This window comes from Juglans microcarpa x Juglans regia, chromosome 3S (assembly GCF_004785595.1).
Source record: "Juglans microcarpa x Juglans regia isolate MS1-56 chromosome 3S, Jm3101_v1.0, whole genome shotgun sequence".
NCBI classification, from domain to species: Eukaryota; Viridiplantae; Streptophyta; class Magnoliopsida; order Fagales; family Juglandaceae; genus Juglans; species Juglans microcarpa x Juglans regia.
Genome location: NC_054599.1, coordinates 15,179,878 through 15,192,846, shown reverse-complemented (window position 1 = coordinate 15,192,846; position 12,969 = coordinate 15,179,878). Strand labels below are relative to the sequence as shown.

General features: G+C 37.9%; 1 long non-coding RNA gene across 1 annotated transcript; it reads left to right on the top strand.

Annotated features, from left to right (window-relative positions):
- The first annotated feature begins 1,515 nt into the window (after window positions 1-1,515).
- LOC121258193 lies at window positions 1,516-1,734 on the top strand. The gene is made up of 2 exons (XR_005939357.1): window positions 1,516-1,638; window positions 1,700-1,734. It is a non-coding gene; the product is annotated as an uncharacterized LOC121258193 (long non-coding RNA).
- The last annotated feature ends 11,235 nt before the right edge of the window (window positions 1,735-12,969 follow it).

Below are 12,969 nucleotides of genomic sequence, written 5' to 3'. Positions count from 1 at the left end.
TATCTAGGCGTAACGTTCGCACGTATACGCATCTACATTAGAATGTTAAGTATATACATTCTAATGTAAATATCTTCAATTTCTCTTACAAATAACGCGGGAAAAGATACCGCCAAATTTTTCAAAATGTTCGCACTTGTAAATCCACATTCGAACGTCAATACAAACGTTCGAACGTAGATTTGTATTGTTCGAACGTAATTCACATATTTATATATTTTTAAACAGTAGTGGTTTATATAACCATAGTGGTTTATATATTTATATATTATTCGCTTATAGTATGTTAGTTCATAACATTAATTATTAGTAACAATGTTATTAATTACATAATATTACTAGACTAGTATATATAGTATATATACTATACTAGTGCCCTATGTACTAGTATAACTTATATACTAGTACATAATGGTATTAGTATAGCATATATTATTAGCTTACAATATGCTAGAGAATAAAATTAGTTGTTAATTACACTTTATTAAACTAATTAACAACACTAGACTAACATATATAGTATATATACTAGTGCATAGAGCATAAGTATAGTGTATATATAATATACTATTTCGTATGAATTATAAAAAAATTATTTTAGAGATATTCGAATGTACCAACATAACGTTTGCATTATCTGGCATTGAGTACAAGCGTTCGCACGTACTAACATAACATTTGCATGTAATGGGAATTAAGTAATTAAATGTTTGGACGTTATAATTGAAATATTTGGATGTCTTTCTCTCTCATCAATTGACGTTGGCACGTTAACTATTAAACGTTCGAACATTAAGTGTATAAAAGCTCAAATCCGAATGCAAAGCAGAACAACTCACATTTCTCTCAAAACTCAATCCGTCGCCTCCGTCGCATACTACTGCTTGCACCGCCGCTGCTACTGTCAAACTCTGCCACAACCATCACAAAAGAGGTAGGCATCCCTGTAACATTCCGGTCCTTCACGGATCAGAGAGTTACTTTCTATCATCTAAACTCACATTTTAACAATATAAATATAGACTCAAAATTCCCAATATCATATGGAAATTTCGATTCAAACTAATTTCCTCAACATAATCAATTTTTCAAAATGCCAAGTCATCATAACACAATAAAATTTTTTAATAAAAAATCACCAATATTCATAAAAACTTTCTATACTTAATCCACTATACATAAATCATCTCACCCAATATCTCAGAATCTTGATCCTCAGCTAAACTATCAAAATATTTGAAAAAACATTCTGGAGATAAGGGGTGAGTTATCAACAACTTAGTAAGTAGAGAACTTATACTAACATGTAAACATGAGCATTTATAAAGTTCGGTATGCAGAATAAAACATTTAATTTCAGAATGTAGAAACAACATGTTTACTTCTAGAATGCATAAACAAAACTTATTACAAAACATCAGAGCGAAACTTTCAGAAAAACTTTGTTACTCAAAAATCTCTCGGCATATCATAAGTAGAGACATCATCTTCATATCATATCGGAGCATTGCATTAGGACAAATATCATGTTTAACCCCTGTGGTAGGGTTATAAACCACCATTATACCCGTGGATGGGCCGTATACCATGTTTCTCTCCCGTGATAGGGTTATAAATCACCATTATACCCGTGGCTGGGTCGTATACTAGGTTTCACTCCTGTGATAGGGTTATAATCCACCATTATAACCGTAGCTAGGCCGTATACCATGTTTCACCCCCGTGGTAGGGTTATAAACTTCCATTATACCCATGGCTAAGCCTTAACAGAAATAGAACGGAACAACATCGGAACAAGATCATATTCAGGTACAGAATCAAAAATTCATGCCAAGGATTTCATATGCACATCATATCAAAACCGAATACTGAACAACTTCAGATCATTTCACATGTTCCAAAAAACGTAATCAAAACATTTTCTTTTATTCACAACAAAAACTTTTAGATTTTCATATTTGCTCTTTTTGCATTCTTTAGAAACAGAATGTACAATATTAGCTGTTGTCTACACCAGTCAAGATAGAAAATACTTTCTTTTATATAGAATTTATGCATATGTAGAGCAACATCTAAGGCCGTTTTCATATTTCTTTTAAAAAACAAACATGCAAATTTTCAAAGTCAACCTCATTTCATTTCTTTTGTACAAATCTAGTATATGAACTCCGTTTACTTGAGCTTCTTAACTTTTCAGGAATTCTCCACAACAATACTATCCAATTGTCAATCGTCACCTATAAAAATTCATGTAACTTAAATAAATCTTCAATGAATAGATAATCTTATATTACACCTAAAGTACCTATTGTAATTTCTCAAAAACCTAAAATTTCTCTTAATTCTAAAATACCATCACTTCCTAAATTCCTCAATATCCACATACCTATTAGACTCAGAATATTTCTATAATTGCATAATAAGATTAATAATAAATATAATTATGCCATAAAATACATTTATGATTTAAAGACCCATTAAAACAAAACTGATTAAAATAAGAGATCAAATATTTCATTTAATAAAAAATAGACTAATTAGTTTCTCTTCAACGAGTTCAAAATAAAAATCTTGCACTACTTTATCCTTCTAAACAAATATATTAATACTAATAATATATTTCAAAGATTTATTTAATCCGTATTTAAAACAAAACTCATACACAATGAGTTTAATATATAAAAACTAAAACATGATCAACTTATAATTACTTTGTTAAAAGCATCAGTATACTGACTTAGTACTATAAGTCCATACGTCTACGTCCAAATAAAAATGTTAGTGCTGGTAATATAATACTCATGATTTCAGACCCAATGTACAAAATCAACTCATTAAAATATAAATCCATTAACCTAAATATCCAAAATAATATATCTGGAAAAAATATGGTAATAGTACATCACATCTATTAGGTTAACCGAGACACAAAAAGTAATTCCTTTTCTAAGTAAACTATCACAAGAACAGAGGATCAAGACGTGAGTGCGACAACAGCACTCACCTAAGGAAAACTAAGAGGCAACGGCACCGTCGGGGAAAGAGGTTTTAGGGTTTGTGGTGGAAATGGCAGTCCTAACAGCGGCATTCTGAGAGAGAAAGAGCTAGATGAGCAAGAGAGAGAGAACAAAGAGTGATGAGAGAGAGATACCAAAGAGATGAAACACGGTGAGAGGGATACCGTGTGAGATACTCACTAAGGCAGCAAGAGACAACGACAGGGTGGTTGGGCGTCAGCATCACTGGACTTCTCTTGCCGTGGCTAGCGGCACCGAAAGGGTTGAGTGGTGCTCTGTTTTGAGATGCAAAAACAGGGGTGTTTTAGTGAGGTTGAGTGTCGTCTTTTCCAACGTGGGTTCACGATTGGCTATGGCGGTGAGGTCTGGGCAGATGTTTACGTGGGGTGGATGAAGTGGGCGGTACAAGCAGTGATGTTGGCATTGCAAGGCGGCTACATGGAGGCTATAGAGGTTGAGGCATGGCTTAGTCTCAGTTTGGTACTAGGTCTCACGGTGGTTGGTTGTTTCATGGTATTACCGATATGAGGGGGTTTGCCTACGGTGGTTGTGCAGGGATTTGCCGTCTTGGTTCAGTTGTCGTTGGGCTGGGTCAGTGGTGATGCGACACGGAGGTCCTACCGTGGGGGAACTTTGCTCTGTTTTTTTTTACTTTCTTTGCATAGCCTAGGCCTCGGTGATGGTGGTATATGTTGTGCAAGGAGGAGCCGTGGTTTTCTTGTTTGTGTGGGTAAGGTGTTTTCGTGTGATGGAGGCTGGCAATTGTGGCTAGGTGAATGCACGCTGCGAAACTTACGTGCATGGAGGCCAACAGTTGCTACTGTTGCCGCTTGATAGGTGTGAGCCACGTTACTGAACATGGGGAGGGAAAGAAAAATAACGTGATGTGCGGTGAAGAGCAACTAACGATAGATTAACTGAGATTTGAAAATAAAAAGGATGGTGCATGAGGCTAAATAATATATATATATATATATATATATATATATATATATATGAAAGAACATGAATTTAAGAGTTTTAAAGAGAAAATGGACTCTAGAGTAGTAACCCTAATCCATTTCAAATTGATAACGTAGATTTAAAAAAAAAAAAATAACAAAACATGGGTTGGATCTTTGTAAATAAAACAGAAACCCAAATTTACTCATTAAAATCCAACTGAACTTTTCATCCACATATATATATATATATATATATATATATAAATCAAACTCGAGTTTCGTGTTGGGCTCGGGCCTCAAAATTTGCTAGTACCACTTACAAAGCCTAAATATTTGTCTACTACAACCATTCCATGCCTAGCTCAATCATCCATCATTTTGTTGAACCTAATATTCCAAATTCTAACTCTCCAATATTGTCGATCATATTCTCCCATATTTTCCCTAGCTGTAACACCCCGTATTTTTTTTAGTATCTTTTTTTTTATTGAATGATTATTTGTTATTAATTTAAAATTTGATTATCTTGTTTTAAATTTTCAGATTTTAGTGGGTTTATTTTTTTTATGATTTTTTTTTAATTTGTGAAAATTAAATTTGACATGTTTCCTTAATATTAATAATTGTTATGCATTTAAATTCTCTTAATTTAATTAGTTTGTAGGTTTTAAAAATTATTGTGTTGTTGGATTTAATTATTTTATTTTACTTAGTCACTGTATTTAAATTTATTTTATTTAAAACTGTGGTGTTGAAATAATTTTTTTTTGTTGCAATTTTGTGACCAAAGTTGTGAATTTTGGACCTCATTTCTTTTCCCTCTATTTTTCTTTTCCTTTTCTTTTTCTTTTCTTCTTTTCTTTTTTCTCCCTTGGTTTCCCTTCTCTCTCTCTCTCTCTTTCTCTCTCTCTCTCTCTCTCTCTCTCTCTCTCTCTCTCTCTCTCACCGTGCAATCATCCCTCACCCAGCCCGCCGTCGTCACGCCGCCGTGCGCGACACCGCCCACCTCATCGTGCTCCCCACCAGCCGGCGACCTCACCCCTCCAATTTCAGCCCTCCTCGCGCCGCCGTTAGCCCCCACGCACCACACCAAGCCGCGGCACTCCTTGCACCGCTGCGCCGCCGTCGCACCACCTCCGGCCACCATCTTCTCACCACATCATCATCAACCTTCTAGCAACCTAATGCACCCATCCTTGGCTCTGATCTATCACCAGTGAAGCCCATCTATCTCCATCTTCGATTTGAGCTTTTTGGCATTAAACTGCCGCCCACGTCGCCACCCACGGCCAACCACCACTATCACTAGCTTCACCGACATCCCTAAGTCCTACCCTATCAATCTCGGGTCTTCATTTACACCCGTTCAAAAGTGGGTTTATGAGACCCATGGCCACAGTGCATTTGGCACTGTTTTGTTGTTGCGTTGCCGCTTCTAGCACCTCCGTGATCTTTCAAAAATTATATTATAGCATTGTAAGTATTTTTTCTCGAAGAACTCTTGAGATTTAAATGTATTTTTGTGCTAATTTATATTTACTGTGAATTTGTTGCTTGTGCCGGACTGAGTCTGAGGAGTAAGGGGGTCGGTTGGATTGGATGATGGAGTTGTTTGTGTGATTGGTTTATGCTATGAAATTTGTTGGCTGTTTAGGATTTAAATATTGGTGTTTTGAGTTTGACGTTGGTCATGGTGGATATTGATGATTTTTTTAGGAAGTGGTGATATATTTTGGGATTATGAGGGTTTTAAGTTTTGAGAAATTAAGATAGATTATTTTAGAAGCTTAGGCTTAAATATGGAAATCCGTGATTGGTTGAAAACTTACGGAAATTGTGTGATTATTTTTTTGATAGGTGACGATTGTTAATTATCGACATTTTGAGGAAATTTCTAAAAAGCTAAGAAGTCCAGGTAAGCGGGGTTCATATACTAGTTTTGCATAAAACAAATAAAATGAGGTTGACTTTGAGAATAAATGTGTTTATTTTTTTTGAAAAGAGATGATCTGAAAACAACCTCAGATGTTTATTCTGCATATGCATAAATTCTACATAAGAGAAAGTGTTTTTCTGTCATGACTGGTGTAGACATGAGCTAGTTTTGTGCACTTTGTTTCTGAACTATGTAAAAGAGCGAATAAGGAATTCCAAAAGTTTTGTTATGAACAAATGGGAATATTTTGTTTATGTTTATCTCGAACATGTGAAATGATTTGAAGCTTTTCAGTGTTTTGTTTTGATGTGATGTGTCATCTGAAATCCTTGGCATGAAGTTCTGATTCTGTATATGATTGTAATCGGATTTTCGATGAAATCCATTCTATTTCTGTTAAGGCCCAGCCACATGTATAATGGTGGTTTATAACCCTACTACGGGGGTGAAACATGGTATATGGCCCAGCCACGGGTATAATGGTGGTTTATAACCCTACCACGGGGGTGAAACATGAAAAATGGCCCAGCCACGGGTATAATGGTGGTTTATAACCCTACCACGGGGGTTAAACATGGTATTGTCCCGATGTGATATTAAACGATGATAAGATTATAATGTTTCAGTTTAGAAATACCAACGGATTCTCTTTTTTTGGAATAAGTATATTTTTCTGAAAATTTCGCTCTAATATTTTTGTACAAGTTTTGTTTCTGCATTCTGAAAGTAAATGTTTTGTTCGGCTTATCTAATGTTATAAATGCTCATGTTTACATGCTAGTATATGATCTCTGCTTACTGAGTTGTTGATAACTCACCCCCTTATCTCCATAATATTTCAGATGACATTGATGGTTCAGCTGAGGATCAGTATTAGAGTTTATGGAGAAGATTAACAGTGAATGGTTGTTGGGTATCTCGTGGTATTAGTGTTGATGTTGGAAGTTATTTATATTTCTTAAGTTTGCTTCAATGGATTTAGACAGTTTTTGGAGACTTATGTTAATGTTTCATTATTTCTAGTTTGTTATTTGAGACATGAAGATGAGTAGTTTTTATTTGAGTTGCTGGATTGAAAATTGGATAGATGAGTTTATATGATTTATTTAATTGAAGTATTTACGTTTGATTTGAGGTTTAGGAAAATATATATTCTTGAATTTGGAAGTACTCTAGCCTTGTTAGAGTTGATTATCAGGGTATATGAGTTAACTCTCCGGACCCTCGGGGACGGGGCGTTACACTAGCCATACACATTCGCGCACACTGCAATTTCAAGTCTAAAATTGTAACACCCCGCTCCTTTCTTCTGACGTACGTTCTTTCTTTCAGACATAAGCAAGTTTCGAGGACAGAAATTATGCAATAGCCTGCCCTTCCCTCTAGTGACTGTGAGCCTCGTTACATAGCGGATGCAAAAAGTTTTAAATCAAACAGTAATTCCCGTCGTCTTTTCTAAAATCATTTTATAAAAAGTCTCACCACAAGGACAAGTGTTACATAGTGGTATTAGAGCAAAGCCCAGGTTATGCTAGACTCTATAGCATTCATTTCAAAATAAAAGAGAGAAAACCACTTCCTTAAAAGAAAACTTTTCTAAAGAAAGAAAATTTTTCCAAAGAAAGAAAACTTTTGAAAGGAGAAACTGCAAGTGAAGGAAGAACCTAGACTGACGTCTTCCCAAGGCATGTCTCGTCCTGCAATAATTACAATAAAGTATTTTATTCTAAATACTATGATATTTTCAAAGTATGACCTAATTAATGCATGCATGTCAGACTAGCAACTAGAAAGAGGTAGTAATGCTAAGTGCATAGAATGTAGGAGGTATCAGAGACTGAACGTAGTCAGAGGATAAGGAATGAACGATGGAACGTTAGAAATTAGCAAGCAACCATTGCTATGCTTGCTAATTGAGGAACGAACTAGAAACGTTAGAAAGACTACAATAGTTAAGAAATGCATGAACTACTACAGATTAAGCTAGGACCGAACTGGGAAGATGAGATGGCAACTTCAAGCCTTGCCGGCAAGAATCTTATTATGGAAGGTACGAGCGCTACGTGATGGATGGGCTCAAGTACTTCAAACTGACTTTAAGCATGTCGATGGAAGAGTGACAAGATGGGAGGACAAGTCCTGTACAAGACGTGACTGAGATGCTGAACGTGCGCGAAAACGTGTGAAGGCAATTCGAGGACTAGTATGAAAGGGCCCATAGTAAGGATAAGCAAATTCTTAGAACACTATGCAAATTCCTATAGTACTAAGCAAAATTCCTAGAACCTTAAGCAAATTTCGAGGAAGAAATTTATTTAAGGTGGGGAGAATGTAACACCCCGCTCACTCCTTCTGATGTACGTTCTTTCTTTTTGACATAAGGCTTATTCTTTCTGATCTAAGCAAGCTCCGAGGACGGAAACTATGCAACAACCTGCCCTTCCCTCTAGCGACTGTGAGCCTCGTTATGCGTGTCGAATCTCGATGGTGTGTTTTAAAAGATAGTGTGACTTCTAAAGTACGCCCAGTGTTTTAAATGTGCTAGAAATATTTATATGAAGTATTTTCAGTGTTATTGAACTAAGCTTAATTTTAAATAAGACAATTATAATATTTTTGATTAAGTTAATGTTTACGCATTAAGTTAATGCGTGTCGAATCTTGATTAAGTTAATGTTTACGCATTAGTGCTTTTAATTAAGTTAATTTTTACGCATTTTTAAATCAGTGTTTTATTCATTCACCGTTAGATCGTCTTGAGAATCCCAAGATGAGAGGTCTGGATTAAATACTAAAACCCTCTCTCTTTTCCCACACTTTTCCCTCACCTCTCTCTCTCTCTCCTCCCTCAGCCCAGCATACGTCGCATGCTGCCTCCCCCTCTTGCTCGATTCTTCCCTCTTCCAGCCCGGTGCCGCCGTGCGCCGCCTAATCTCACCTGCACCACTAGCAGCTTCCCCTCACGCCAGCGACCTACCACCGTCAAAGTCAGCCTCCACCTTGCAGCCACCTTGCCCGTCGCACGCACGTAGTCTCTCATGCACAATTGCACCGTGCGCAGCTTCTAGCACTGCCGTATGCGGCCTCCACGGCCACCAAGCACCACCGTGAGCTTCCCCTTCCCTCCCCCTTCCTCCTCCACTTGACCCGTGGCCCATAGCCTCTCTCCACAGCACGGGCTTTCTCCCTCCCTCACGCACGAGTTCTCCCCATCCACCACCGTACGCCGCGCCCACGGTGTATAGCCACCGTCTTGAGCTTCCTCTAGCCACCATCGACTTACCCCTACCACCCATGGCCCCGATCTACCCCTCATGCATGCTCACTCTCTCTCACTCTCCCTTCTTCCTAAGCTCGATCAATAGCCGTAGACCACCATGGCGCCAGCCCAACACTACCACAAGTTCCACCGCACCTCCTTTAGCTCCTCCACGGCTAGCCATGACCAGCCAAGCCCTCCCTCTCCATTTCCATAGTTGAGACCCACGACCTTAACCGCTCCATGAGCCACCGTGTCTCCGACGTGTGCCACCTCGGCACCACCACGAGGCCACCATGAGCCCTTCCAAGACCACACTTAGCTATCCAAATGCCCAAATAGCCACCGTACGTGGGTTAGCCGCCACGTACGACTCTTTCGATGTCATCGATTGTGACAATCAGCGAGCAATGCACGGGTTATCCCATCGATGGTATAACCCTCTATCCCTCGTTATTTATGTTAGATGTTGATTAGTTGATTAGGTTGTGGATTGTGCTGCTAGTATTGTGGAGTTCGCACTATTGGGATGTTCTGTGTAACAAAGTGTTGGGCATTCTGTGTAGTGAAGTGTTGGGCATATCTGTGTAGTGTCCTATGAAGTGTTGTGGACTATGCTGTGAAGCGTGGTTGTGAAGTATGTGTTGTAATGGTGGCGTGGCGTTGTGTGGATTAGGAAGAGTACGCGTGGAGTGTACTTTGCATGGCGTATCTTGTGTGAAGGGAGTACAAGTGGAGTGTATTTTCAAGAGGTGCAGTGACACACCGTGTGGCGTGTCGCAGAGATAAGGATGATTGTGTGGTTAATGAGCATAGAGTGCGATCAAGAGTGTCTCAAAGTAGTTATGGTGTAGCATGCAGTCTGAGGTGACAAGTGTCACCGTAATTGACTTATGGCTGGGAGTATGCGTGAAGTAGTAGAACAAGTGTAAGAGTGCACAGCGGAAGCATGACTGTGGAATGTCACGAAGGGACATGGTTACTAGCAGTCGTGCTTATGATAGGTGAGGAGTTAGCATAGGAATGGCTGAGCGGGATCGTGACAAGATGTCACGATGTGATAGGAATACGTGAGGAACCGTACTCGTGATAAGTTAGGAGTTGGCATAAGAATGGCATAGTGGGATGTCAGGTGATGTGACAAGCTCACGGTGTAGCTTGTGAGTTGTCTCGAGTTATATGACATGACATAAGGCATAGTTGTGAACAGAGTCTTGTCATGCTAAGTGTTGGGATGAATTGTCAAAAAGGACGAGTAGCATGAACAATCATGCTAGTTGGGTTAAGAGAAGGTTGGTATCAGAGTATGGTGCTTGTTACACAAGCAGGTGATCAACGTGTTATATGTTGGTCTTAAGTGATAAGGGAGTAAGGTACATGTGTAATTTGGTTAGACACATATGCTGGACGGATTCACCATATGTAATGGGTAATCTGTCATGAGCACAGTTACACGGTGCTTAAGCCTCAGAGTTGTTTTAGAGCCGTGTGGCTTGGACGGATGGGAATGAAAATTTAGTATGGGCTAAGATGCATAGAATGTAGTGACGGGTGTATTGTCTAGGATTCGAATGCCTGATTCCATTGGTCGGAATCATGCGTCGGAATGTCGTTAACAGGAAAAGTAAGACGAATGTCTTAGTGTCTTAATCCTAAAGCGAATCATGGGCTCGCTTTAGTGGATAAGCACTCGTAGTAGAAAGTCGAGTTTGGAAGAGGTAATGACCGTAAGTGGTCCCCGAAGGTTTTAGCATAGTAAAGGGCACGCAAGAGCACGGGATAGAATGAGAGTTTTCTAAGTAAAGTGTAGCTCTATTTCTAGTTTAGTTGCTTATGCATTAGATAAAGAATGATGCTAAAGTTATGTGTATGCAAGTAGGTTGCCATCTGACACGCACATGAATGGATTGCATGATGTGAAAGTAGCATGGAGTCGAGGTAAGTATTGCGTTCATACTCTTCTAGAGCTTTCTAAAATATACGAAAATGAAAATGAAACGTTTTTCCTTTGCGATGCCTTACCAAACGATGTTTTATAAAAGCATGTTAAGTGTTCAAAGGTATAAGTTTGTACGGCCCCTCCTTGGTAGCCCATTTTTACGCACTAAAAGTATTAATTCTATGCATGTGAATGCATGACTAGACGTTGTATCTATCGTATGTATTTTCTAAGAAAATCCATGAACTAATGTTTTATGATGCTATGAACTGATGTTTTACGAATGCCATGAAAAAATGATGTTTAAGCTCATGCTTTTAAAAGACGTTTTTCCATGAACGAACTGTTAAATGAAAAGGCTGAACTGAAAGAAAGGACTAAAATGAAATGAAAGGACTGAATGTTTAATGTATGAAAATACGTAACGGCCACATGAATGAATGGAAAGGGTACCAATGAATGGGCTGATTGCAATGTCGAATAAGTAGTACTGGTAGTGCACCCAGTGCTGCCCCTGACTAAAAAGGGATTCCCAACCCGTGGCCACTGGCGGAGTCCGGGTCCAAAGAAAGACCACTAACCCTAACACACGAGGCGTAACAGTGTGTATCGGTCAATGAAAGTGATAAGAAAGTATGAGTGCATGAATGCATAAACTCTTTAAGAAATGAAAGCACTAACAAGAGACACGTTTTACGAAAAGAATGCCCCTTCTTAAGGAAAAATCTCATCAAGTGACATTTTCAAACGAACGCACATATGCATGTATGCATGTACATATAGTATGTATGAATGATGAATGCATAAATGAAAACCTATATTGTTATATTTTAACTGTATGAAGTAATAATGCTTACGAGTCATCAACTCATTTTAGTTTTTATGTATACCCATCCCCCCACAGGAACTGAATGACAAGTATGCGTCAGGCGGACACGGCCCATGGGGAAGAGTACGGAAGTCTAGGCATGAGAGTTAAAGTTTAAATCTATGAGAGGCCTTTTTATTGTTAAAATTGATGATTTCTGTTCTAAACCTCTTTTATTCCCAAATCACATTTTATTTTATAACATAGAGTCTTGAACCTGGGTATGGACGCAAAATTTTTAAATCGAACGGTAATTCTCGTCGTCTTTTCTAAAATAATTTTATAAAAAGTCTCACTACAAATACGAGCGTTACAAAAATATAAACCCAATAATGCAATTAAAGACCAAAATAATAATTCTAAACTCTGCACATAATCCATGAACCTCATACAAATAATGAAATAAACTCTCACACTATAATATCACCAAAATCACACTTTCGTTGTGCACTCTAACAACTTGTAGTCATAAACACATTGCAACTCACTCACATACTTCTAAAATTAGCTAAACCCCACATTTAACCAGTCCATACATTTTTAACTCACCAGAGTTAAATTCAGAAATTATACCAACATGATTGTAGCCTCTAAAACATCAAAATCACAAGTCTAAGCCTCAAGTTCCTAACCAAAACTCTTTCCAAAAAGTCAACCTAAAGTCTAAACCTTAAATCTTGTAGAATCATTTCCTACAGTCCACAAAATTATGCCTACCGAAATTAAAATCTCGAATGTCTTAAAAATCGTTTTCCTAAAATATGCAAAAATCTAGAATCTCAAATTTCGTGGGACATATTTCATCGGTCCGCAAGTGCTAATATATCATCAAAAATTGTATTCGGGTGTCCGCAAAATTCTAAGACCTTAAATTCTCATCAAAATCACCTTTAAAAAATATGCAACATCTCTAAACCTCAGATTTCGAAAAAAAGAATCAATCCATAAAATCTGCAGAATCTCAAACTTTAAATATAATCGCACTCCTCATTATAGCATGTAGAAT